This window comes from Mus musculus, chromosome 9 (genome assembly GCF_000001635.26).
Source record: "Mus musculus strain C57BL/6J chromosome 9, GRCm38.p6 C57BL/6J".
Taxonomy (NCBI): domain Eukaryota; kingdom Metazoa; phylum Chordata; class Mammalia; order Rodentia; family Muridae; genus Mus; species Mus musculus.
Genome location: NC_000075.6, coordinates 43,257,526 through 43,284,110, shown reverse-complemented (window position 1 = coordinate 43,284,110; position 26,585 = coordinate 43,257,526). Strand labels below are relative to the sequence as shown.

The window sequence follows — 26,585 nt, the reverse complement described above, 5'->3', positions numbered from 1 at the left end:
GACCCTGAGCCAAAACATTGAGGGGAATAATAATAATCACAACAATGATAATGATGAAGAGAAGCAAGGGGTCATGGCAAGAGAAGAGGAAAGGAAAGAGAGAGAAGAGAAGCAACTAGGTATGATAGTTCAGACCTGTAATCCCAGTACATGGGAGGCTAAGGCAGGTGGATTGCTGAGTTCGAGACCAGCCATAACTACATAGGAAGACCCTGTTTCACAAAAATAAGAGAGAGAGAAAGAGCTTAAAGCCAAGGTGCAGACCTGTAATTCAGAATGTGGAGGTAGAGACAAGGGCAGTAAGAGATGGAGACTCTTACTACTCAGTCTGGACTACATGAGACCTTGTGTCCAAATGAGGAGGGGATGATGGAAAAGGAAGAAGAAAGGAAAAAAGCCTAAGGAGACTCTAGGTCCTCTGCGAGCCTTTGTCAGCTTGGAGACAGGCTCAGGCCTTGCTCTGGGACCCCTCTCAGTCTGGCATCATGACTGCTGGCTTCTAGTTCCCCGTATCTCACATGTTCTTAGAAGCCCCTCTGTGATGGTCATCAGAAGAGGTATAATGAGAGATTCCACAAGCCTATGTAAATAGGAACCATTCTGGAAGTCCTTTATTGCAATAGAAATGTTGATTGCCAAGGTGCGGACACTGAAGCTAGGTTGATAAGCTTTTCCAAAGCCACTCTGAAGTCAGCAGAGGTCACATGAGCACAGCCATTCTCCCAAAAAGCCACACTTGACCTTGGAATTGCCTGCTTCCTAGTCCAGGTGCGACCTATTCCAGGGTGCTAACAGAGAAGAAAGAGCCAGGGATTCTGCAGTTAAGGAGGTCGGGAGCCAGGGTAGGTGAAGGCTGGCTACTAACAGATCAGGACTGGAGCAGGAGGCCAGGAAGGCTGGCTCCCAGAGCTGTGTGGAGGACCTGACTGGAGAGACTGGCTGGCTGTGTGAAGCCACTGTGAATGTAGAGGAGAGAGGGGTGCTTCCTACAGTGCCTCTGCAAAGGCCACAATAGAGGACGCTTTCCCTAGAAACCTGACCAACCCCATCAGCCTCAGCCACAGCCCTGCCTCCCTGCCTGCAATACAGGATCCCCTCCACCACCAAAGCCACGCCAAGGAGAGAAGCCTCTGTGTGCTCTCTCTACAAGAGCCATGTCAGGATAATGGAAGCAAGCTTGGAGCCAGCCAACCCACACCTGGCCATCAAATCACAAGCAGCCAGCCAGTTGAACATGGCGTGTGCCATCTGGCCCCCAACCTAACTACAGCATCTGGGACAGACATTAAATAGTGTCCTTTATGGTGAGGGTTTGGTGATCCACCTAACTATGCACTTCCCACAGGCCCAAGGTCGTGGAGTTAACTGAAGTCCGTGCTGGATTTGAACCCTAGACTCCTTACTCTTGAACCAGACCATCACCCAGTCCGCCATCAGACAGCTTCCTGGATCTCGGTTTCGTCATCAGACCAAAGATATCTAATCTGCCTCCCTCGAGGCTGAAACGGAATGAAAGGTAGATTGCGAAAGGCTTTGAAAAATTAAAATTGTGTTTCGAATGACCAAACCATGGCTGTACATGAGGAGGATCTCCATAGAGCTCCCCGGGGTGGGCCAGTAGCTTGGCTCAGAGATGTAAGCAGTACTCAGCCAAAGCAAACATCCGAACATCGCTGAGCAAACACCTCTGCATCGTTAGGAGGATGGATGGTCCTCTCTAAGCCCCCGTAGAAGCGATTCTCAGGTACTCCACAAAGCAGTTAGCCACATCACTGCGCTACATCACTTCTTGTTGGGGGCTGGAGGTCAGGGGAGCAGACTTGCAAGGTTGGCATACAACTCTGTCCCCACCCTGAGTCCATGCTGGTTGGAAGACAACGTAAGTAAGCAATGCCTATCAATCCTGGGCTGCATATCCCTGTGGCAGCAATTCTGTTTCCAGAAATTGCACAGATGACTGTGCATAAAGCTGGCACCTCAGCTTCATCTTTATAGATAGACTAGAATGCCCTTCCTTAGGAGAGGTCAAAAAAAAAAAATCACCATGGCTGTGCTTTATATATAGCAAAAGGTGAAATTAATCAGATGCTCATATAAAAAATAAAATGTGTGACTAAACAAAGTCGACTTGTACAAAGATCTCTAATATGTATTGTTAAAAGCTACTAGCCAAGGCTTGACCACCTAAGCCAAGGATGATCCTGAACTTCTGGCCCTGCTGCCTCCCCTCTCAAGTGCCAGGGTGACAGATACATACCACCATGCATAGCTTTGTGTTTGCTTGCTTACTTACTTGAGGCCAGGACTTCTTGCTAATTAGCCCAGGCTAGCCTCAAACTCCTAGCAATCCTCCTACCTCAGCTTTCTGAGTTCCGAGATTACAGATGAGTACCACCAAGCCTGGTTCAGAAAAACAAAACAAAACAAAACCAAAAAAAAAAAAAAAAAACCAAGCAAGCAAACAAACGAACAAAAATGTAAATGATTCGGATATACTATAGCCTCTGCTTGAGAGATGGGTGTTCTAAAGTAAAGGGGGCTTATTTTTTCATTATATTCTTATATATACTACTTCTTTTAACCAGGTAAGAGAAGAAGGGGGAGAGGAGAAAGGAGAAGAGAATAACCATGAAAAATAATTTTGGGGGTTCAACCACATGTCTCAGCCCCATCCACTTTCCAAGTTCCAAATCTTCTCCCAGCTCTGACCACTCCGGCCTGTCTGTTTCCACTCCAGCCATAGCCCCTGGAGATGGCTCTCCTCCATTCTGTGGGGACCAAGGACTCCCTTTCATGCCCAGCCACAAGAAGCATCAAGGGTCCCCATGGGAGAACCTCAGATGCTCGGACAGAGGAGGTGCTCTAGGTAGAGCCTTTGTGAGCTCGCCCAGGGGCTTGGTTTCCCATTAGATTCATGGAAGGAGTGGCTATTTAAGACCAAGCTTCAAAGAGTAGAGGATTTTCAAAAATCGCTTTTGGGGAATATGCGGCTTTTATTAGAGGTGTCAGACGCTAATGAGGGCTCTGCATCTTTCCCAGCCTACAGAGTGGCTCTCTCCATCTCGTTCCGCCCCCACTCATTCTGGAAGCCGGATACCCCTACTTTGATGAGTCAAGAGAGGTGGGGGAGTTCAAGGAACAATCGTTTCCCCTCCTCAGCCGTCCTTGCTTTAGAAGCCAAGAGGACCCCAGGGAGGCAGGGGGAAGCCAAGGGCAGGGCTCAGAACAGGTTCAGACAGGGCAAAGGGGTCAGCCCCGCTGCCTGTGCCTCTGTGCAGGATTTCATTGCAACGAATTAGCAAATCTTGGGCCTGCCCCATGCCACAGGGGCTGACACCCTCCACACTAATGCTCTTGGGGACAATGATCTAAGTGCACTCAAAGCTTGCACAGAAGCAGGAACAGCTCCGCGTTGTACGATTCCATCATTACAAACGAGGATGTTTGTAATGCCAGGAGTTGTGTTGCATGTATGTAATCCCAGTGCATGGAAGGCTGGGGCAGGAGGATCGCTGTGAATTAGAGGCCAATGTGATCTGCATAGTGAATTGGGCCAGGCCAGTCTCAGGTACACATGGGTCTCAAAAGAAAGAAAGAGAGAGAGAAAGAGAGAGAGAGAGAGAGAGAGAGAGAGAGAGAGAGAGAGAGAGAGAGAGAGGAAGGAAGGAAAAAAGAAGGAAAAGAAAAGAAAAGAAAAGAAAAGAAAAGAAAAGAAAAGAAAAAGAAAAAAATAATTTTATTGTCTTAGTTTTATTTTGAGATAGGTTCTTAGTATTACAGTTCAGGCTACCCTTGAATTTGTAATCTTCCTGCCCTAGACCCCACGTAAAACTTAAACTAGAAGTTTGCTTGTATCATTGTGAAGTCCTTTGGGGTTTGTTTAACAGGTGTGGTGGTAATGGCAGTGATGATGGTGGTGGTGGTGGTGGTGGGGATAGTGGTCCTGATGTTGGTGATGCTGATAACGGTAGGAGACTGACTGTCCATCATGGTAGTGAGGAAGGGATTAGCAGGTAGAAAATAAATTCATCCTTTAGAGCTGGATAGAAAGAAAACAAGTTTATTTGCCATACTACAGGGGGCAGTGAGCGGGGCAGTAACAGGAGCTCAGCCCACCAGTTGTGAGGCTTCACCCCAGGTTGAATGTTGGTCCAAGTCCCAGGTTAGACCAAGTGAGCTTGAAGCGTATGCTGAGTGTCCAGCGCAGAAGAGCATCACCCAGTTCATCTGGATAGATGACAACACTCTCAAAAGTATCTGCAAAAAGAATATATGCTTCAGGTTTGCACAGATGACTACACGTGTGACCTTACTATAATCATCCTTATTTATAAAGTGAGGACATTAGTTATTAACACTAGATGTGTTTTAGCCTGTAGATTGGACACTAGAAGTTATTCCTTTGTGGGGCATTGGGATATTCAGAAATCCCAAGCTATAAGGGCTTTCTCTCACTTCCTGCCAATGTCTAGGTTGCAATCCAGGGCCGTCCTCTACCTCTGAGTAACACCTCCAGCTCTGAGGTTTGTTTGTTTGTTTGTTTGTTTGTTTGTTTGTTTGGCTTTTTCGAGACAGGGTTTCTCTGTATAGCCCTGGCTGTCTTGGAACTCACTTTGTAGACCAGGCTGGCCTCAAACTCAGAAATTTGCCTGCCTCTGCCTCCGAGTGCTGGGATTAAAGGCATGTGCCACCAGCCCGGCCTCAGCTCTGAGTTTTGTCGTCTTGTTTTGTTTTGAAGACTGGAGTCTTACTGTGTACTCCAGGCTGGGCTCCAACTCCCCCTTCTTCTCTCCCTTCCTGACTGCTTCCTCAGTGTTGGGATTGTGGGTATGTGCCGTCATACCCAGCCTTGAACTGTAAGTCCTTAAGAAAAAGGACCCATGCCTTATTCCTCTTTCAATAAATGATGGATGGAGAGAGAATTAGAGGAGTCTATAGACAGTGCCATAAGCCCCAGAAACATGGGGTAATAACCAGACAGCCATACATCAAACGTTAGTCCTGCTTGAAGCAGGAAGATACACAAAATGACCTTTGGCTCGGTTTCCTGCCTAAGCATCAGCAATCCCGATGAGTTTGCTCATCGTGACAGCCATCAGGATGCTCAGCCTCTTACTTGTGAATAGGCCACCATCTCCACCATGGCTGGCCACTGCCAGATAGATCTCTTTTCATCTCTTACCAGTAACCATGGTAACCCCAGACTGTCATTTACCAAGACCCAGTGCCCCACTATAGCATCACAACACATCCTCCTGTGTGTAAATGCAAAAGAAGCACTGTCCTGTCTGAGTATGTTATTCCTGAGAACATGGCCTAGTTCTGCTATGGAGAACTAAGCTGGAGACAGTAAGACCTATCAGCTCTTCTCACTCAGGATCGGGTAGAGCTGGCCAGTTACACAGCATATGGAGAAAGGTCACGAGTTGTCTCCCAGATAGCAACAAAGAAAGCCTGTCAGGCAGGCTTTTCTCTGTCTTATTCTTCATTCCCAACCTTTTCCTTAAGTCTCTTTCCCCTAACTGTCTGCAACAGAACACCTACTTACCCCTTCCAAAGACAACTGCTTCTTTATACCCTAGAATTTGGTCAGTGGATACCACCATCATAGATACTTATCCGCTTGGTAATAATACATGCCAGTTCAAGAGAGCAATAGCCAATGGGTAATGTCCCTTCACTAGTCTAGAAACGAGCATGTGTCTGTCCATGACAAGTACTTGCGTTTTATCCTCCCTGTATTTAGAACCTGGTTCTGACACGAACTACTTTACTTTGCTTTGAGTCTGCCTCTTATAAAACAGTGACCCCAGCTGAGATCACCCAGGGAGCACCACCCATCCCTGAGCTTCGATTACAACAGAAGCATCACCATAGTCATCCTGTCGTGTTCTCTGCATCTCCAGTGATTATTCAGGTTCCTGCTGCACCCCTATTAGAGGAATGGAGGCTACCATGAGAAGTGTATCTGAGAACAAGCTGTGTGATCTGACCCTCTATGGGAGAGGAGGGAGAGGTATATGTGCTCTCAAGCTATGTCATCAAAAGCTAGCAGGTTGTGTGTATGTGTGTGTGTGTGTGTGTGTGTGTGTGTGTGTGTGTGTGTGTGTGTGAAGGGATGGAGCCCCAACTGGACATCTCTTATCACCAGCTGAGCTTCTAGTACCAGGACTGGGTTGTATCTAATCGAGTTGTTGGCCAAAAGACCCCCATGGGAACCCCCAAACAACCCAGGTGTATCAGTGAGGGTTCTCTAGAGTAATGAAACATACAGAATATGTATATGTATGTGTATATGTATATGTGTGTGTGTGTATGCATATGTATATATAAAGGGGATTTGTTAGAATGACTTACAGGCTATGGTCCAGCTAGTCTAGCAATGGCTGCCTATGCATGGAAAGTTCAAGAATCCAGAAGTTGCTCAGTCCACAAAGCTGGATGTCTCAGAAGGTCTTCAGTAGATGCTGGAATCCAAAACAAGTAGGCTCTAGTGCCAGTGAAGGAATGGATTTACCAGCAAGAAGAGAAAAGGCAGGAAAAGAGCATTCTATGTCTTAATAAAGACTTCCAGCAGAAGGTGTGGCCCAGATAGATCTGGATTAAAGATCTAGATTAAAGGTGTGTCTTTGGGTCTGAAGAGATGGTTCAATGGTTGAGAGCACTGACTGCTCTTCCAGAAGGCCCTGGTTCAATTCCCAGCAACCACATGACAGCTCATAACTCTCTGTAACTTCAAAATCTGACACCCTCACACAGACATACAGGCAGACCAAACACCAGCTCACATTAAAAAATAAATAACAGCCAGGCGTGGTGGCACACGCCTTTAATCCCAGCACTCGGGAGGCAGAGGTAGGCAGATTTCTGAGTTCGAGGCCAGCCTAGTCTACACAGTGAGTTCCAAGACAGCCAGGGCTACACAGAGAAACCCTATCTCAAAAAAAAAAAAAAAAAAGAAAGAAAGAAAGAAAGAAAGAAAGAAAGAAAGAAAAGAAAAGAAAGAAACAAACAAATAAATAAATAACGATGTGTCTTCCTACTTTAAAGATCTGGATTAGAAATCCAGATAAACCTTCCACTTCAAGCTAAGTAGAAATTCCTCACAGATGTGCTCTGTATTTTGGTGTATTTGGTTAATTCCAGATGTAATCAAGTTGACAACCAAGAATAGCTATCATTGGGGCTGGTGAGATGGCTCAGTGGTTAAGAGCACCGACTGCTCTTCCAAAGGTCCCGAGTTCAAATCCCAGCAACCACATGGTGGCTCACAACCATCCGTAACGAAATCTGATGCCCTCTTCTGGAGTGTCTGAGGACAGCTACAGTGTACTTACATATAATAAATAAATAAATCTTTAAAAAAAAAAAAGAATAGCTATCACACCAGGCTATTGTCTACTCTTTACAAACTGAAATTAGTCCAAAAACAGTATGTAGACAAGTTATTGAACATGGAGAAATTGACCTGGAGCCACCTAGAGTCTTTATCCCTTCCAGTTCCAGTTTATGCTAGTGGAAGGTACTGTGCAGGATTCCAAAGGAGAAAGGTAAGCACTAATCAGCTACAAACTCCTCCATCTGCAATGGTGACCTACCTACAAGATGTGCTAGTGCCATGGTGGCACAAAGCTTGTAGGCAGAAATAACCAATACCTGATCATCTTTAAGGCCCATGGCATGAGATAGAATCCATCCCAGATACTACTTGGGTGGCCAAGAACCTGAGACTAGACAAGCCCGGGACCCGGAAGAAAACCAGATGTGCTGTTCTGCTAAAGGGACGTAGTAACAAAACGACTCCGATCCATATTCTGCTATACTCAGAGATCAGGGCCTTGCTCAGCCATCATGGGGAGGCTTCCTCCTGCAGCCGATGGGAACAGATACCAAAGCCCACAGTATGCAGAGTGTGAGAAACTTTGGAACACTCCATCCTACACGAATATCTCCACCCAATCCTCCTCTTCTGTCAGGGATCAGGGAATCCTGCAGAAGAGGAGGTAGGAAGACTGTAAAAGCCAGGGATGCAGGACACCAAGGAAACAAGGCTGTCACACAGCAGGACCAACACACACCAAGCTCACAGAGACTGTGGCAACATACACGGCCTACGTGAGTCTAGGTCTGATGGAGTTCTAGAGCTGAAAGGAGACGTGGATACACGCTCCCACTCCTAACCCAGAAGCACTTGCAAATGAATAGTTAGTTTCATCCAACAGAGTCTTACTGGGCATACAAACTACTCTTAAGGACAGGCAGAGTGCCCAACAGAAGACTGTCAGCAGGAAGTGAGCTCGGTGGTATCTGTGGACGAGGTTCTTTGGCTCGTGTTGTTTTGTCGGGACTGGTTTTTAACCTTACAGATCCTTTGCATATATAATTATGCTTCCAGTTTTGTGGTTTTATGGGATTTTGCTGTGTGTGAACATGTGTGTCTCTGAGTCTGTACGTGTTTCTTGTGCTTTCTCTTTGGCTCCTTTTCTTGTTCAGGTGGTTTTTTCCTCTTCTAATTTGTTTGGTTTTGTTATCTTATTGTTTTTTTTTTTTTTATTATTCATTAGATGTCTGCTTGTTTTCTAAGGAAAGACAGAAAGAGAGGTAAACAGATTCTTAGAGGAATTGGTGAAAGGGAAACCATAATTAGAATACATTGTATGAAAAAAATCTATTTTCAATAAAAAAGGGGAGAGCTAGCAGAGGTCAGACATGGTGGCCCACATCTTTAATCCTAGCACTTGGGGGTGGGGGGTGGAGAGCAGGGGCAGGGGCAGGTGGATCTCTGTGTTTAAGGCCAGCTAAGATTGGTCTACATAGCAAGTTCCAAGCCAATCAGGGTTCCATAGTTAGATCCTACCAAAGAAAGAAAGAAAGAGAGAGAGAGAGAGAGAGAGAGAGAGAGAGAGAGAAAGGAAGAAGGAAAGAAAGAACAAAAGAAAGAAGAGAAAAGAGGAGAGGAGAGGAGAGGAGAGGAGAGGAGAGGAGAGGAGAGGAGAGGAGAGGAGAGGAGAGGAGAGGAGAGAAGAGAAGAGAAGAGAAGAGAAGAGAAGAGAAGAGAAGAGAAGAGAAGAGAAGAGAAGAGAAGAGAAGGCTACTAGAGCATGTGTCCAAACCTTTGTACTCCTCCAGTGGATGTGTGTGTGTGTGTGTGTGTGTGTGTGTGTGTGTGTGTGAGAGAGAGAGAGAGAGAGAGAGAGAGAGAGAGAGAGAGAGAGAGAGAGGTGACCCTTTGCAGTCTTCCAAGTATGTTCCTGGCCATTATGTCTTCTGATACAACTCCCAGGAGGCTGGTAGCATCGTTATCTCACTAAGAAAACTGAAATCTAGACAGCCTTGCCCAAGGTCATACAACTGGAAAAAGAGCAAGTCAAAGTCAGAACACAGGTTCCCCCAACCCACCTGCTTTCTTCACTTTGCCTTTAGAGAACACTTTTTTAGGCTCATCAGGAAGCCATGTTGGTACCAGGACTGCATCTGTGTCTAGTGTGAACTGCAGACCCACTTCCCTCCTTCCCCGGCAGGACTCACTTGTAAACAGCCACTGGGTTTTCAGAAGCCTGGGGTCCTGAAGCTGTGCCGATAACACCACTGCCTCTTACCCTCTGTCAAGAAACTGAATTGTAAGCCAAGACAGACCCAAGAGAGAAGAGAAGGGGGAGGAAGGGAACTGGGGGGATGGTTAAAACGTTCTGTAAGGGGCTCTAGAAAAATTACACAGAGATTCACCAACCGTACAGGTGCACATGTGCACACACCTCACAGGCGTGAGATGGTAGCAGGATGAGCTTCACCTGCAGGAGGACCTCTGGTTGGTCTCCCAGAAGGAACCTTTGGCTATGTGGGTATAAACCAGTCACCACATCTTTGTAAGTCTCTGTCATCTGCAAAATGAGGGAATCAGTGTTCAGCCAAAGACCCCAGGAAGCTCACTGAGCCAGCGTCTGCAGGAGATGATAAGAGAAAGATGCAAACATCCGGGGAGCAGCGCGGAGGGCTTGGGAACCTCAGCGATGATCTAAGAAGTCGGACTGAAGAAGGCATTCTCTAGAATCCCCAAACCACCGAAGCTCACATTCTTTTCTCCTTACGACTTGGATGTCCAGCCCAGCTTCTCAACCCACTGAATCTTCCCATGCATCTCCACCCTAATGCGTCTTCCAGACTCAGTGAGAAGATGCTTGCAGCTGTCTCTGTTTTGCCAAGCTTCCTAGTTTCCCCAGCTGGGCTCCAGGCCCAGGAGTAAGCAACTACCCACAGATACACAGATCCAAGATGGACGGAGGCCTTTGGCGTGAACCAGGCCTTGAGAGGTCAGCACAAAACAGCCCCTGGGAGAGAGGGCTGGCAAAGCCAAGTGGGGTGAGGGAGAGAAATTTGAGCTAGAACTAGATTGTAAAGGGTCCAGGAGGGGGCTGTGGGGCAGTTTAGTTGGTAGAGTGTTTACCTAGAATTCACAGAACCCTGGGTTCCATCCCTAGTACCACCTAAACAAGTTGTGGTGGTGTGTGCATAGAATACCTGCAGGGCTTGGGAAGTCGAGCCAAGAGGGTTGTCATGACTACAAGGCCTGCCTGGAATGCATGAGACCCTGTCTCAAAAAGTAAGTAAATAGGGCTGGGGAGGTGGCTCAGTTGGTACAATGCTTCGTGCACAAGTATGGGAAACTGAGTTCAATCCTCAGTACCAAGTAAAAAGCCAGCTCAGTGGGACACACCTGTGCCTGTTCCCAGTGCTGGGACAGGAGAAGACCAGAGGCTTGCTGACCACTCAGTCTAAACCAATCAGTGAGAGATGCTGTGCTGTCTCAGAAATTAGGATGGATCTGGCAAGATCGCTCAGCTGGTAAAGATGCTTGCTGCCAAACCTGAGTTTGATCCCAGGGACCCATATAGGAAGAACTGACTCCTGTAAGTTGTCTTCTTGTCTCCATTTACACAGATGTACACACACAGCATGCATGCACACATGCATACACACATGCACACACAGGCACACATAGGTACACACATACACACAATGCACACACATATACACACACATGTATACATACATACACACAGGCACACACACATATATATATACACATGCACACACACAGACACACATGCACACATAGGCACACATACAGGCACACATAGGTACACACATACAGGCACACATAGGTACACACATAAACACACATGTACACACATATGCACACATACATACACATGAACACACACATACACACGCATATACACACATACACACACACAAAACTAAAGAAGTAGGGTAGAGCCGGGGATGGTGGTGCACGCCTTTAATCCCAACACTCAGGAGGCAGTCAGGCAGATTTCTGAGTTCAAGGCCAGCCTGGTCTACAGAGTAAGTTCCAGGACAGCCACAGCTACACAGAGAAACCCTGTCTCGAAAAACAAACAAACAAACAAAAGTAGGGTAGAAAGCAACTGAGGAATACACCAGGTGTCAAGATAGCCACTTGCCCTTGTGCTGGAAGGGCTAGGATATAGACAGGGCCAGGCCTGTGGCACACATTTTGCTGACCCATGTAAAGGCCAAGGGCAAACCAAAAGTCAGACACTGGGGTCCTTGAATAGACCAGCCCAGTTTAGTGGACAGCCAGAGAGAAAGGAAGAGGGGGCTGAGATGGAAGAGCCCCCACGGGGCAGCAAGAAGCCTGGTGTTAATGAGGTGGACGGTCTGCAGCCAGAGGCACCCTGGACATCAATGCAGCAAGCACTGAGTCAGCGACCCAAGCTGGAGGCGGACAGAGAAGGGCTGGAACCAGCCTCTTCAGAAACAAGCGGGGGCGAGCAAGCTGGGCTTCAGAAAAACTGCGGCAGCTACATCAAGCGGCCCCTGTGAGAAGCTGGGGTGTTGGTGAGGCCAGCATTGTTACCTGCTCCTAGGGCACGGGAGAACAGGGTGACTTTGATCCTGCAGCTTGGAACAGCACAAGGGCGGGTGGCTATCTTGGGTCAAGGAAGCCAGCCCTGAACTCCTCAGCCCTCCTCATCATCATTAAAATGGCCCCTCTCCACCCCCTGCTCATCCTTGTGCAACATCTGGCCCTACTTTCCCAGGACACCCCTGCACTCTGCCCCCTCTTATCCAGCAAGCTGAGATCAAGAGCTCAGACACCTTTTGTGCCCTGACTCAGCAGAAGGAGGCCGCCTCACCAAGCCAAGGGAGGCTAGGACACGCTCCCTTTAAATGTTACTGGTAATAACCTAAGTTCTATGCCTGCCTGTGTGACCCATGAGCGCTACATGGCCCTCTGTGCCCTGCTCCCTGTGAAAACTGAAGGCGGCAGCAGCCCAAACACCCTGCCATTCCCCCACAAGCAGTGCTAGTGGGAGCCGGCTCTCCAGTCTTCGAGACTCTTTGAGTGGACCTTTTGATGCACCTGAAATTCAGATAAGTTAAAAGAATAACTCAAGGCTGCCCAGCAAGGCAGTTTCCAAGCCAGCACCATACTGATTATCTCAGGTAGGGTACACAGAGCCCAGCGGTTATTGGTTGCTGGGCTACAGGTAGATAGATGCTCTGGCAGAAAAGGTAAGAGAAACTTAATGCCGTTCACTGGCTGGCATAGCCAGCGCAGCTGACAAAGCTGGGTCTCCTTGTCAGGTTCCAATCCATGGTGGAAGGTTGGCTCCCGACCCATCCTGTTACCTCTCCCTGCAGGTCACCATGGTTCCTAACTCTAACCAGGCAGCGGCTCCCTGGGAAGTTGCAGCCCGGCAAATTCACAGGAGGACTTTAACCACGCAGGAAGGTGACTCCCCACAGTCCTTCATCACCCCGGTGCTTAATGCAGAAGTCTGGGGCAGGGAAACCCTGGCAGCCCTGGGCACCAGCCTGCAGGCAGAATTCTGAGGAAAGTTACCCCCACCCACCAGCCTCCACCCCAGCTTTCTCCAGTTAATTGAGATAATGACCCAACTCCCTGGGCCAGGGCCGCTTTAAGCTTAAAAGGGGCTTTGAGATGCCAGGATAAAAGAAACCAGGCTAGTATAAAGCACTGAACAAGTTGTCCCGGGAGCGGAGGCTGGCCTTCCCGAGCCCCCTGCTGAGTCACTTCCTCCCTCTTAGCCGCTTGTCACCTCGGTAATTCACACACACCAGCTCTCCCTTTGAGGCCGTGATGGGGGTCACGCGTGAAATCATGTAGCGCACAGGCCATCCAACCTCGGTGCTGGGAGTCCCTCAACATGGGAGGGGTGGGAGGCGCAACGGACCTCGATGCAGGTAGGGACAGTATTGCGTTCCCAGCTTCCTGAAGTCCCTTCCCACACAGTGCCAACTCAGCCGTGAGAGTCCTGTGTTACTTTGTAAGAAGCCGGGGAGAGGGATATAAAGGTGAGGAGGCTTTTCTTTAAGGTCACAGGAAACACCTGAGGACCGGCTTTACGCCTTCCAACTCGCTGCGCCGGTAGCCAGGCCTCCGATAGCTCGCTCGCTCGCTTAAATGAACCGCTTTGGCTATCGGAGGGAGGTACAGCGGCTGCTGCTGCGGCAGAAGCACGGTGGTCTGGGCCTTCCAGCTCTTTCTTCTAAACAGTTATCTCCTTATCACTGATATTTTGGGGAGGCTGAAGATGGAAATGAGTTCTTCCAGGAGGTGGAGACGGGACAGCTAACTAGGTTGGCTTTAGTGCTCCCAAACCATGCTGTTCGGGGTACCCTGTTCTGAGGTGGCCACTGATCATCCACCGCACTAGGCTTCCCATTCAACAATCAGACATGAAATGACTAGTGCCTGCCTGCTTTGGAAAGAATCTAGGCTGTAGACCAAAAAAGCCATGGTCCCTCCCCTCAGTAGAGAGAAAGCATCCTTCCACACTGTGGCTGACCAGTGTGGACGTCGGGACAGGCAGCAAACAGGCTGTGGGGCTCGAGGAGCCCATGGGGTTAAGGACAAGAACAGTGTGGGGACTGGTTGTTCAGAGAACGTATGTATGGCTGCTTACTTGTGTCATGGAATTGAGACTCTTTCTGGTTTTGTTTTTTTATTTTTATTACATTGTGTGTGTGTGTGTGTGTGTGTGTGTGTGTGTGTGTGTGTGTGTGTGTGTGTGCGCGCGCGCGCACCGTGACAAACATTTGAAGGTCACAGGTCAACTTGTGGGAATTGGGTTTCTCTTTCCACAAGGGTCCCGGGCATCAAACTCAGGTTGTCAGCCTTAGTGGCAAGCACCCGCACCTACGTCTGCCTGGCTCTCCTCCCCTTCCTGATGTTAAAGCAGCTGTCTCAAGCCCTGGGCTTACCTTGCCATTCTAAGCTAAGCAGACTTAGCCGACATTCCCACTAAAAGCTTCCTTATCCCTACACACTGGCGACTTGGGGACCACCACTGGAGTGAATACAAACATTCTTTGAAGTACCAGTCTCTTTATTTGTGGTATTCCCAGATCTGTGCTTACTAGAAAGCAATGGGTGAGCTGGTGTGAACCATAAAGAGCTCTCCCCAGCAGGGGCGATTAAAACCTCAGAAGTGCAAGCAGAAGTCTTTAAACATCTTTAAAATGGGGATGTTGCTGGATGTCCAACTATTTGAGATGACTTAGGTAGAGTCTGGTCTGAAGGCAGGGGGCTCACTGGTCGGCTTTAGGTTTGGGCAGATCTGAAGGATGCCAAGAGAGGACCAGAGTAGAGGTGTGAGCGTCCGTGGTTGTTTTTCCTATTTTTCTGGGCCCTGGCATGCGAGGGGCCTCCCTCCTCCTGGCACTGGTCCTTGCTGGGCGCCTGGCTCCAGCTTGTTAGATTTAACTGGAGTCATTTCCTTTGAACTCGGCTTGAATTAGCATCACCATGGTGATGGATCAGGGTTTTCACAAGCCGACCTGGTCTTCACCTCTTAAGCAATTAGTTCGAAGCAGAAGAAAAGGAGGAGGATGGGGGGGGGGGGTAAGTAAAAGGTGGCAGAGAAAATGGGGGGGAAGGGAATGGGTCAGCAAAAGGTAGGGGGAGAAACTAGAGAGAAGGAAAAGGAGGGGGAAGGAGTTAGAAAAATAATGGGGTAGAGGACAAGAAAATGGAGGTTGGAATGTGAGAGGGCTGGGAGCTAGGAAGATGGGGAGAGAGGAAAGAGATGGAGTACTCCACCCAACCCTGCAGACTGAACAGCCTACATTATGCTCCCCCCCTCCACCCCACCCCCCACCCCCCACCCCCGCACTCCCCCACCTTTCCCTTCCCAACTCTCCCAATGGCCCCCTCTATTGGGAGACAGAGGAAAAGCAAGAGAATGAGATATATCAGAAGAACACAGTTTCTACAAAATCCCAAACATAGACATTGGACTCTTTTGTTTTAAATTTGTATTTATTTGCTTATTTAGTGTGTGTGTGTGTGTGTGTGTGTGTGTGTGTGTGTGTGTGTGTGCACGCAGGTGTGTATGCCTGTGACTTGTGCTCAAAGAACCCCTGTGGATAGCTAACAACACTAATTTTTCCACTCCATGAATATGGTATAGCTTACCAATTATTTTCATGTCCTTCACATTTTTATTTATATTTTACATATGGTTTTCTGTATTCAAGTCTTTCAACTCCCTGGTTAAATTTAATCCTAACTATTTCTGTAGTCACTGTAAATGGAATGTGTTTAGTTTCCAACCCAGGGACAAGGGACCAAAGTGTATATATTACATATGAAAGCAGATCTGGCTTCCAGGTTCTCCCAGCATCCCTCAGTCCCTACCTGGCATACCCTGCGCTCAACCCTGAACTTTGCAACCCAGAGGCTGGACTGCCCTTCCCCCAGACATTTTGCTCTCTCTTCCTCCTCCTCCTCCTCCTCCTCCTCCTCCTCCTCCTCCTCCTCCTCCTCCTTCCCCTCCTCCCCCTCCCCCTCCTCCTCCACTTCTCTCTCTGAGTGCATACCCTTTCTCTCTTTCTCTTCCCCTCCCTCACCCTTCTTTTGAATGATGACTCCCCTAGCCTCAATCCTTGGGACCAGTGAACCTGGGCCCAGGAGCAGCCTCTCAATAAACCTGCCTTTAATATAATCTAATCTGTCTTGAATTGGCTCATTTCAATTCAAGGAGAAATAACCTATCGGTAGAATTCTTAGTATTCCTGCATTTCACATGATTCATTTTTAATGTATTACACTTAAATTCATTTAGTTGACTTCTTTTTTTTCCTTGTTTTTGTTTGTTCTTTGTTTGTTTGTTTTCAAAACAAGGTTTCTCTGTATCCCTGGCTGTCCTGAAATGGAGCTCACTTTGTAGCCCAGACTAGCCTCGAACTCAGAGATCCACCTACCTCTGCCTTCCAAGTGCTAGGATCAAAGGCATGTGCCACTATGCCCTGGCCTTACTTCATTTATTTTGTGTGAGTATGTATGTGGGTGGCTTATATGTCAGGGTACTCATGTGGCAGAGGATGGCCTCGAGAGTCATCTCTCTCACTCCACTATGTGGATCCTAGGGATCTAACTCAGATAGTCACCTGCTAATTGGCTTCACCAGCCGAGGCATGATTCGTGATAAACATAGATGTGCCACCAGTTCTTGGGTTTGCACATGTGAGTGGGAGTGGCCAGGGGGCGCTAGTGATCAAACTCAGAACCATGGGCGTGCTGAGTTTTACCACTGAGCCACATCCTCGGCCCTTGATATTTGGAGACAGAGTTTCACTGTGGAGCTCAGGCTTGCCTAAACATGTCTTTCTCCTGCCTCGGTCTCTCAAATACGATGGTCACAGACACATGCCACCACATCCAGCTCCTTCTGGTTTTTCTGTATAGATTTTACTGTTTATTATTATTATTATTTGAAATAGTTCTTCTGTAAATTCCTTAGGGACTCCTATATGTAAGTCCTTGACACCAGCAGTGACCACACCCTTCTTCCTTTCCTAGCTGGATACCTTCTATTTCCATCTCTTCCCTGATTTCCCAGCACTCAGGCTGCAACCCTTTCCTTCTGCAAGAATCAGGGAACAGGGCCTGGATTCTGAGAAGGAGGGAGTGTCTTGAAGCCCTGTGTACTTGTCCTCTCACCTCAGGCAAGCCATTGTCCCTACAAAATATGCCAGAGCTGGCTCCTCCTCCCCAGGAGGAAGGAGATAGGACACCATGTGCTCAGGGACCCTTGAGACAGATTCCATGCAGTTGTCTCTGTGAGGTCACTGCTCACCTACTTATGGCCTCGCTCACTCAGCTGAGAGCCTCAAGAGGGTAGCGGTATCACTGTGGGATTCCCAAACACTAGCACAGTGTCCCAGCACATACGGCACAGGCAATGAGAACTTTTTCAGGAGAATGGATGAATGAATGAATGAATGAATGAATGAATGAATTGTGCTTATTTCCCCTAAATGACAGAAGAGTCAAGAAACAGCAATAGAACATGGGAGGTGTATCTCCCCCTTTTAAGACTCAGTCCTCTGAGACTGGGTCTCACATCCAGCCCATTGTTTCTCAGCTTTTGGGGAATGCCCCCCAGTTAGGAATCAGCGGGGCTTTACACGCTGACCTGTGAAGGGGAATAATGCTAGAACCTGCCTCACCTGGTTGTGCAGATTAAATAGGCTCACCCTTGTAGAGACTTAGCATGTCCAGGACAGCAAGAGTTTCTCTGTGCTAGCTGTTACGATGCCCCACGCAGCCTCGGTTTCCCCACGTGTAAAATGAAAGCAAAGGATCTAGAGAGAAGGCTAGACCAGTAAACAACTTAAGCATACAAGCATGAAACCTTTTGACCAGCTCCCAGGTCAAACATTGAGTGCAAACAGCGTGTACGTGTAATCCCAAGGCTAGGGAAATGGAAACAGGAATGCTGGGAGCATCCTGATGAGGCATCTCAATGAATCAGTGTGCTCCAGATACAGTGAAAGACTCTGCATCAGAAAAATAGGTAAATAAGACAGATGTTCAGTGTCAGCCTTTTATCTGCATGTGCACACATATGTGTATACGCGTATATGTGTGTGTGCATGAGTCTATGCATTGCGCATGCTCTCTCTCTCATACACACACATACACACACACACACACACAGAGAGAGAGAGAGAGAGAGAGAGAGAGAGAGAGAGAGAGATACACACACACACACAATTTGGCCATGCCTGGCAATTAGGCCTGTGATCCCAGTTTCTCAGGAAGCTGAGGTAGGTAGGAGGCATCACAGGTTCAAGACCTCCCAGGCAACAGAGAGTAAGTTCAAATCCAGTGTAAGCAAGTTAATGAGACTTGCGTAGCCTATGGAAGAAAATGCATGGAAGTCAACCCCACTCGCGGCACCTCCTTTTTACACACATTTGTTCATTGAGTTTCAGTGCTGAGGATTGAACCTAGGGCCTCAGGGCATGTCAGGCAAGTCCTCTACCACTGAGCTGAATCATCAACTTTCTTTTTATTACTTATATCGAGAAAGACTTGCACAAATCACCTGGGCTGGCTTTTCCTTCTCTTCCCTGCTTTTCTCTCTCTGGCTCCTTTCCCATGCCCGTCACCCTCTATTCTGTGTAAGTACTCTTCCCCGCTCTTGTCCCGTCCCTGTCTCTTCTTCCCACTCCTGTCTTTGACCTCTCCGTCCATCTCTCCCTCCCTCTTCCTCCTCCGCTGCTGTTCTAAAAAAGAAATCTTTCTAAATACACCAAAAATGTACTCACCCCCAAGGACCCTGCTGCAGCACAAAGGGCTGGTTCTTTCTGACTGCTCCATGCGGCCTCCTCCTTGCCCACTGCCTTTGAATCAATCGTGGCCTCATTCGCATGACTGGAAGGGCTAACGGGACATTTTCTCATGTGTCTGGGTGGGAAGGCAGCTAGGGGGTGGGTGAGCTGCGTGAGAGGGGAGAAACAAGCAATTAAGGGATCTTCTCCAAAGTTTGGCTCATCCACAGGAAGAAAAACAAACTGCTTGGAACCTAACGAATCCTATCAGATACCCGGGAAAGACTCAAACCAGAATCAGGAAAGCTATAGAGACCAGAGAGGCAGCTACAAAGCTCAAGAATGGGTCTCAAAAACATAAAGAGTGGTAGGGTTGTAGCTCAGTTGATTGATTTCCTTAGCGTGCTCGAGGTCCCAAGTTCAATCCCCAACATCAAATAAATGACCATGGATAGTGGCGAAAGCTCGAAATCCCAACACTCAAGAAGATCAGGAGCTCAAGACTATTGGGGACAATATAGGACAAGTTCAAGGCCAGCTTGGACTACGTGAGACCCTGTCTAAATAAAGTAAAATAAAATAGAATGAAATAGGGGCTGGAGAGATGGCTCAGCGGTTAAGAGCACTGACTACTCTTCTAAAGGTCCTGAGTTCAAATCCCAGCGACCACATGGTGGCTCACAGCCATCCATAATGAGATCTGACTCCCTCTTCTGGTGTCTGATGACAGCTACAGTGTACTTAGAGGTATAATAATAAATAAAGCTTTTTTTAAAAAAGAATAAAATAGAATAAAATAAACATGGCAATTTGGCCTTCTTCCTAAAACATCTTGGGATGTCTCTTAGATAGGGCTGGGAGGACCCCTGGATAGGAACACCAAAGGTTTTTAAGGGAGCTGACAGGGTCTCTCTCTCTCTCTCTCTCTCTCTCTCTCTCTCTCTCTCATACACACACACACACACACACACACACACACACACACACACACATACACACGACCCCCCTCACTCACTTTTACCCTGTGCCCTTTGGCCGAGTTCCTGGTCAAGGAGCACTGAACTTGTGCACAGGGAACCTCCCCTCGGATGACCTTGTCCCAGCTGGGTTCAGAAGAAAACACGCCTCTGACGCACTTGTGCTTAGGGCCAGGGGCTGGGAGTTGAAGCAGGGACAAAGGGGAGATCCCATGGCCTTGCAGTCCCAGGCACACACAGTGCAGCCTTGTCACCGAGAGTGACAGACACAGCCCGGGCTCTGCCTCTCCAGCTGTGGACAAGCCCGGGAAGCAAAAGGTAGTTTGGCCAGGCCTTGGCCTCGGCATTTGCCTGCCTTCATGGCTTTATGTGCTACACCAACCAATTTCTTTCATGAGTCTTCAAGAGCCCCGCCCCACACACCCTACCCTGCAGCAGCTGGGCCCCTGGAAGCCTGTGGTGTTCCCGAGTTAATCAAAAACTCCTGTACTTTGCTCTTGAACTGAGGCCATCATTCCTTTGTCCCCGGGGCAGTGAGGTCAGCTAGCTCTTCCCTAACTCACATCTGCTTTCAGGAGAGTAAAGGGGGAACGTCAGGGGAGGAAATGGACATCGAATCATCCACCAGGAGACTCAGCTACATGGCTGGATGCTCGACAGACACTGGCTTCTAAGCTGTCCCACTGAGTGAAGTCTCCCTTTTGCATTTAGCAGACTGAGGTGCAAAACCTTGAGGAAATGGGTTTCTTGGTGTGTTGAGGCTTGGGGGTCTTAGCTCAGTTAGCAGAGGGCTTGCCTCACATGTACAGTGCTCTGGCCCGGATGCCCAGTGCACCATAAAAATGGGGTGTGGTTGCACATAGCTGTAATCCCAGCACTGGGGAAATAGAGGCAAGAGGAGCAGGAGTGTCATCCTCGGACCACATAGCGAGTTTGAGACCAGCCTGGGCTACCTGAAACTCTGTCCCAGAACAAAACAAAAACCCAAACAAAAATCAGTAACATTGTTTAATAAGTAAAGGTGCCTGCCATGAGCCTGAAGGCCTGAGTTCACTGCCTGGAAGCCACATGGCCTTTCAGGTTGTCCTCGGATCTCCACATGTAGGCTGTGGCTTACATCACATTGAAATTATTAAAAAAAAAAAAAAAAGTCAATTAAAAAAAAAAAGCTTTGAGGGGCTGGAAATGGTTCAGTGGTTAAGAGCACCTGAAGGCTCACAACCAACTGTAACTTCAGGGAGTTCAACAACATTTTCTGGCTTTCACAGACACCAGGCGCACACACATGGTGTTCAGACAGGCACGCAGCCAAGACACCCATACGCATTAACGCTAAAATGAAAGGCTTCGAGGTTTCCAGTGGAATTTGAAGGTGTTCCTAGCTCACGGCTGGGTTAGAAGGCTGGCAAACTATCTATAGGCTATGAACAGAAACTTCAGTGCTCCAGCCTGGAAAGGCCGAGGCAGCATGAAGGGTCTGCAGCGGCCTAGGCTCTCTGCCAGAGGAGGCACCCCAGGAGGGCTGGGAAGGCTGAAGAGATCAGAACTCCTTTGGCCTTTAGGCCTCCACTAACTAGCCTGCCCATGGAAAAGTGGAAGGAGCAGGGAAGTGTTGAAGAAGAAGCTCAAAACTGCTCTGGGGCCCTGGGGAATCCTGGTGTGGACTGGGAAGAGAAGGGGTCTGGTATATAGTGCTGGAGAAGCCAAGGAACTCAGTCTCATGTGGGTGGGCCTAGCTGGGTCTTCAAATGGATTCCCAAAAGAGTCCAGTGATTCCAGGTATCTGACTCTGTCCCTGACCTCCACCACCTGCTTCCCTGGGCCCCTCCTCTCCATGTTTCTTCCCCTCGCTTCCTTTCCTTCCACTTACCCCTCCCCTCTTCTCTTTCCCTTCTGCTGCCTCTGCCACGCCTCCCCCACCTCCCCTAAAGAAGACATTCCTAGCCAGACCAAGAAGATTTGTTGGAATCTGGGAGGAAACTCAGGGCTGAGAGAGAAGGAACCCAAAGAATGAGGGAGACAGAAGGAGGCTTTACAGCGGGGAATCAAAGAAGTCAACGTGTCTTAGGCAATGGGAAGGTTAAGACTGGCCAGATGAATGACCCCAGGAACATTCAAGTCTTTTGGGACAATGTTGGGTGTAAATCAGGAGGGGGGGTGTCCCTGGAGTCCTCTATCTGTCCCTGCCCTGCAGAGGAGACATAGCCTTACAGTTAGACTGTTAGGAAAAGAGCAAGCTAGGCAAGAACAGGGACATTCCCCAGGTGGAAGTACCCAGGTCTCCCAGGGGAGGGCAGGCCTTTCCTGAGACTGAGTGAGTAGGCCCTGACCAGTTTGGGGTGGGTTTCTGTGGGTGGCTGGAAGTGAATCACACTTTCTTGTGTGCTGCATAGGTCTGCGTGGGTTTGCTGAGTCAACATGTATTGTCCCACCCATCTAAGGCTGGTGACTGGCTCAAGGGTGATGACCCTGAATACCAGAGGGCTCCCTAGAGCTGGGGCATTATGAATAAGTGTCGTGTTTGAAGTCAGGAATGTCCCTGTGTGCAGTTCACCCTACTGAAACCAAGTGTGTGTGACAGTATTCTGTGAGTGTAGATGTATGCAGATAAAGACTGTGTGTGTGTTGGGGGGTGGGTACTATTTACAGAAACAGGATCCAACAGATATGGCAGTCCTGAAGAGATAGGGAAACTCTTTGGGGATAAAGGTATGTAGCATGTGCTCCAAATTCCCCCACACTCCAGTTCCTGGGTTTCCAGATGTCCCAGCCAAACTGTGCACAGATGTGTGCCTCAATGCTATAGCCATAAACAGACCTCCCAGGATTTTTCCAAAGGAAATGTGGAAATATTTTGGTGTCTGATCTGGGCAGCAGGGAAGAGTGGGGATGGGGCTTGAGACTGATGCTTCCAACCTGAGGGGCTGAGGAGGCTCCCACGAACCAGAGCCCAGAAGGCTCTGATGGCTTCCAGAGCACAGAAGGCTCTCATGGCTTCCAGCTCTACCGCCTCACTGGAGCCTCAACCCACTTTAAGAAAAGAGACCCAGCAGCTCTCCCAATCCCTCATCCCCTCATCCTCTCTACCTCCACCTCTGGACCTCCCCTCCACCCCACCCCTCCACCCCCTCCCAAACTCAGGATGAGCAGCTCTGCCCTTCTCTCTCTGTTCTCCACAGCACAGGCTGGAAGGCATCAGGCTCCAGGATGCAGCCTGAGCCCCCGCCCCAACTGCACACACTACCAACCCCCACCCCCACCCACTGCACACACACTCAACCCACCACACACACGCACACTGCACACACCACCAAGCCACCCTCCATACATGCTGCACACACACACACTGCACATACTGCACCCACACACACACACACACTGCACACACCGCCAACCCATCCCCCATACATGCTGCACACACACACACACACACACACACACACACACACACACACACACACACGCACGCACGCACGCACCACCAAACCCTACCCCACCCACACCCTCATTTTCTTTCTCATTTCAGTTAAGAGCCCTCATAGCCACCATGCGCATGCCCCCAGACATGCCAAGCCTTTTGTTATTGCTACACAAGTTGTTTGTGCTCACAAACCACACAAATTGCAGCTAACAGATGGCTCCATGGGTCAAGGACTTGTCACCAAGCCTGATGACCTGAGTTCAAGCCCTGGAACCCACGTGATGGAAGAGGAGACTGAACGTTGTGCTTGTGTGCTCTCTGTCTCTCTGTCTCTCTCTCTGTGTCTCTCTGTCTCTGTCTCTGTCTCTCTCTCTCTCTCTCTCTCACACACACAACATAGTAATTATTTTTAATTGCAAAAAATAGAACATAGCGTTTTAACTAAGTTTACAATTTGGGGGCTAGGCTGCATTCAGCTATCCTGTTGGTCAGAAGTTATTAAAAAAAGAATAACCCAGCCGGGCGTGGTGGCGCATGCCTTTAATCCCAGCACTTGGGAGGCAGAGGCAGGCAGATTTCTGAGTTCAAGGCCAGCCTGGTCTACAGAGTGAGTTCCAGGACAGCCAGGGCTACACAGAGAAACCCTGTCTCGAAAAACAAACAAACAAAACAACAACAACAACAACAAAAAGAATAACCCTTCAGCCTGAACCTGGTCCCTGGGCAGCTCTGTCACCTTGGGTAAAGCTTAATTCCACGTCTCACACCACAATCTCCTCATCTGTGAAGCAGAGAAAAACCAATCCATTTTCTGCTCACTGTGTTAGTGGGAAGTGGGACCCGAGAGGCCAGTGCTTAGAATTCGGAGGCTTTTCCTTCTCAGCGACCAGGGACCAATTCTCCCATGGTGGATCCAGATGACCATCAATCGCTTGTTCACTAAGACTCTTTCAAACTCTGCGTTTGGCTGCACTTGCTCCCTGGAGCCTTCCCCCTCAGTAGGCAGGGACAGAGGTTAGGACTCACCAGACACCCAGGGCAGGAAGGGCTCAAGTCATAAGTTCCATATGGGACTGTGCAAGAGGTGACACCGATGCCGTGGTGCAGACAGGAAGCTGCGCCTCCTTCACTCTGTTCCTTATTTTCATTATTTTCTTTATTTTCATTCATTTACCTGCTTCACTGGAACTGCTCCGAGAGCCATGACTCTATGCCAGACACTGCACTAGGCATTGGGAATTCAGATGATAGTGTGAATACAGGTGCAGTTACGTTCACAGCCTCCTGGAGGAAAATGACAGGTTCCCACACTGTGTGAGCCGTGCTGAGACAGCAGGAGCACTGGATGCCACTGTGAGGCACAGAGGTTAGCCTGCACCCAGCGAGGTGGGACAGGTCTCCCCTCAGACACTACAGGAGTCTTGCTGAGATGAGGGAAAAACACAGCAGTTTCTTGGTACCCCACAGCTTAGAGGGTGGCACGAGGAAAATACACCCGACAGAGAGGTTCCAGGGTAGGATAATTAATATTTTGCTAAGTGGGAAAATACAAGTTGTGATGCTCACACGCACGCGTGCGCGCACACACACACATACACACACAAAGCTCAGAGAAAGCAAACTGGGATTCTTCTCACAGAAATTAAAAAGAAGGGAGAGAGAGAGAGAGCAGTTAGAAGCAGTTACAGGCAATTCTGTGGCTGAAAGAGCATTCCCTACAAGATGAGGCCCACTCTACTACCGAGCCACACACTACCACCGTCTTAGGGTTTTTATTGCTGTGCAGAGACATCATGGCCACAGCAACTCTTAAAAAAGAAAACATTTAATTGGGGCTGGCTTATGATTTCAGAGTCCATTATTGTCATGGCGCAAGCATGCAAGCATGTAGGCAGACATGGTGCTAGGAATTCTATATCTGGATCTGCAGGCAGCAGGAGAGAGAGAACGTTTGGGCGTCTTCATTAGGGTTTTATCTCTGTGAATAGATGCCATGACCACAGCAACTCTTATAAAGGAAAACATTTAGTTGGGGCTGGCTGAGGGTTGGTCTGTCCTCATCATGGTGGAAAGCAGGGCAGCATAGAGGCAGCCTTAATGCTAGAGAAGTAACCAAGAATTCTACACCTGGATCTGTAGGCAGAAGGGAGAGAAGGGTGCAGACACTGGGCCTGCCTGGAGCATTTGAAGCCCACTTCCTCCGATAAGTCCACACCAATCCAACAAGGCCACAGCACTTAATCTTTTCAAATAGCACCACTCCCTAGAATCTATGGGATCATTTTCATTTAAACCACTACAACCACCAAGCTACCCCACCATACTACCACTGTGCCACCCTACTTCATAGCAGTAGCTACAAGACAAGAGATTCCCAATTGTCCATTCAGTAGGTAGGAAACCTACTTCTAGACACCTACCTCCTCCCCCAGAGTCTTACATTCCCGGGGAAATTGGCAGATCTCAAATTCATCTCCCCATCTGGAAGCTCCAATTTAATAGAAATAGGTAAAGGGTTAATATTAGCTAGGGGTGTAGCTCAGTTAGGAGAGAGCTTGCCTACCATTATGAATTTCCGATTCCTTCCCCAGCAACCTGTAAATCAGGCATGTTTAGACCACACCTCTAGTCCCACATCTAGAGAGGTAGGGCAGGGGGATCAGAAGTTAGGGTCATCCTTGACTCTACAGCAAGTTCAAGGGAGTTATTTTTTGTGAACTGTAGATATAAGTATAAAATATCCAAGGGACAGGTAAAGCCGAGCATGCCGTCATTCAAAGAGACCTGAGAGTGTCTCAAGGGAGCACTTAGTAGGTCCACCAGAACCAAAGTGATATCAGCTAATTTTGCTTCCAAACTCCTTCTAGATGTCCTTCCAGGCCCACCATTCCTCAGCAGGAGGTGTCTAGAGTTGGGCTTCTTCTCATAGAGAATATGTCAAGGGTAGAACTGCATTGTGGTGTAGAAGCACATAGTTTCAGGGAGTCCTCTTCACACTGCGGTCTCCAGAGTACGCTGGAGACAGACCTGAGGGAGAAGCCTGTGACTCTGGCTGCTAACTTTAAACTTGCCTTGACCAGACCAGAAGAACTGTTGTTCCTTAGTTGCGTGGAGACCAGAGGGCACTAATTAACCAAAAAAATCAATGGTATGTAGGGTTATAGGGTCTCGAGTCTGCTCTGCCACAGGGCTCAGCAGCTCGGGGAGGTGGGACTCGGGGAGTCAATCCCATTCTCCCCAACCTTCCCACCCCTTACCCCCCACTCCCCCACTCCCCCACCCTCCACTTACCCCACGCTGTCGCTGTTGCTGGGTTGGTGTCAGGCTATGGGGAAACCAAGGGACACCGCTCCAAGGGTGGGGAGGCACGGTGTGAGGTGCGGGACAGCTGGAGATAGTTTGGGGGTCCCCGGGCCTCTGGCTCTCAGGCTCTCAAACACCCAGGCAGCGTTGGATGCTGTGGAAGAGCTGAGAATAGAGTGGGGGCTGATGGCTGGATCTAGCCCAGGGCCTGGGGTAGGGTGATGGGGAGGGGGAAGCTCCAGCTAGTCCCGCTGGGA

At 48.7% G+C, this 26,585-nt stretch overlaps 1 long non-coding RNA gene across 2 annotated transcripts; it reads right to left on the bottom strand.

Moving 5' to 3' along the window:
* Positions 1 to 4,040: 4,040 nt before the first annotated feature.
* D630033O11Rik (RIKEN cDNA D630033O11 gene) lies at positions 4,041 to 24,232 on the bottom strand. Of its 2 annotated transcripts, none has more exons than NR_168927.1 (3): positions 24,052 to 24,232; positions 18,625 to 18,795; positions 4,041 to 4,257 (listed from the first exon to the last, which is right to left on the bottom strand). It is a non-coding gene; the product is annotated as an RIKEN cDNA D630033O11 gene (long non-coding RNA). The 2 variants fall into 2 exon arrangements; NR_168928.1 differs by lacking the exon at positions 24,052 to 24,232 and adding an exon at positions 19,649 to 19,978.
* Positions 24,233 to 26,585: the final 2,353 nt, after the last annotated feature.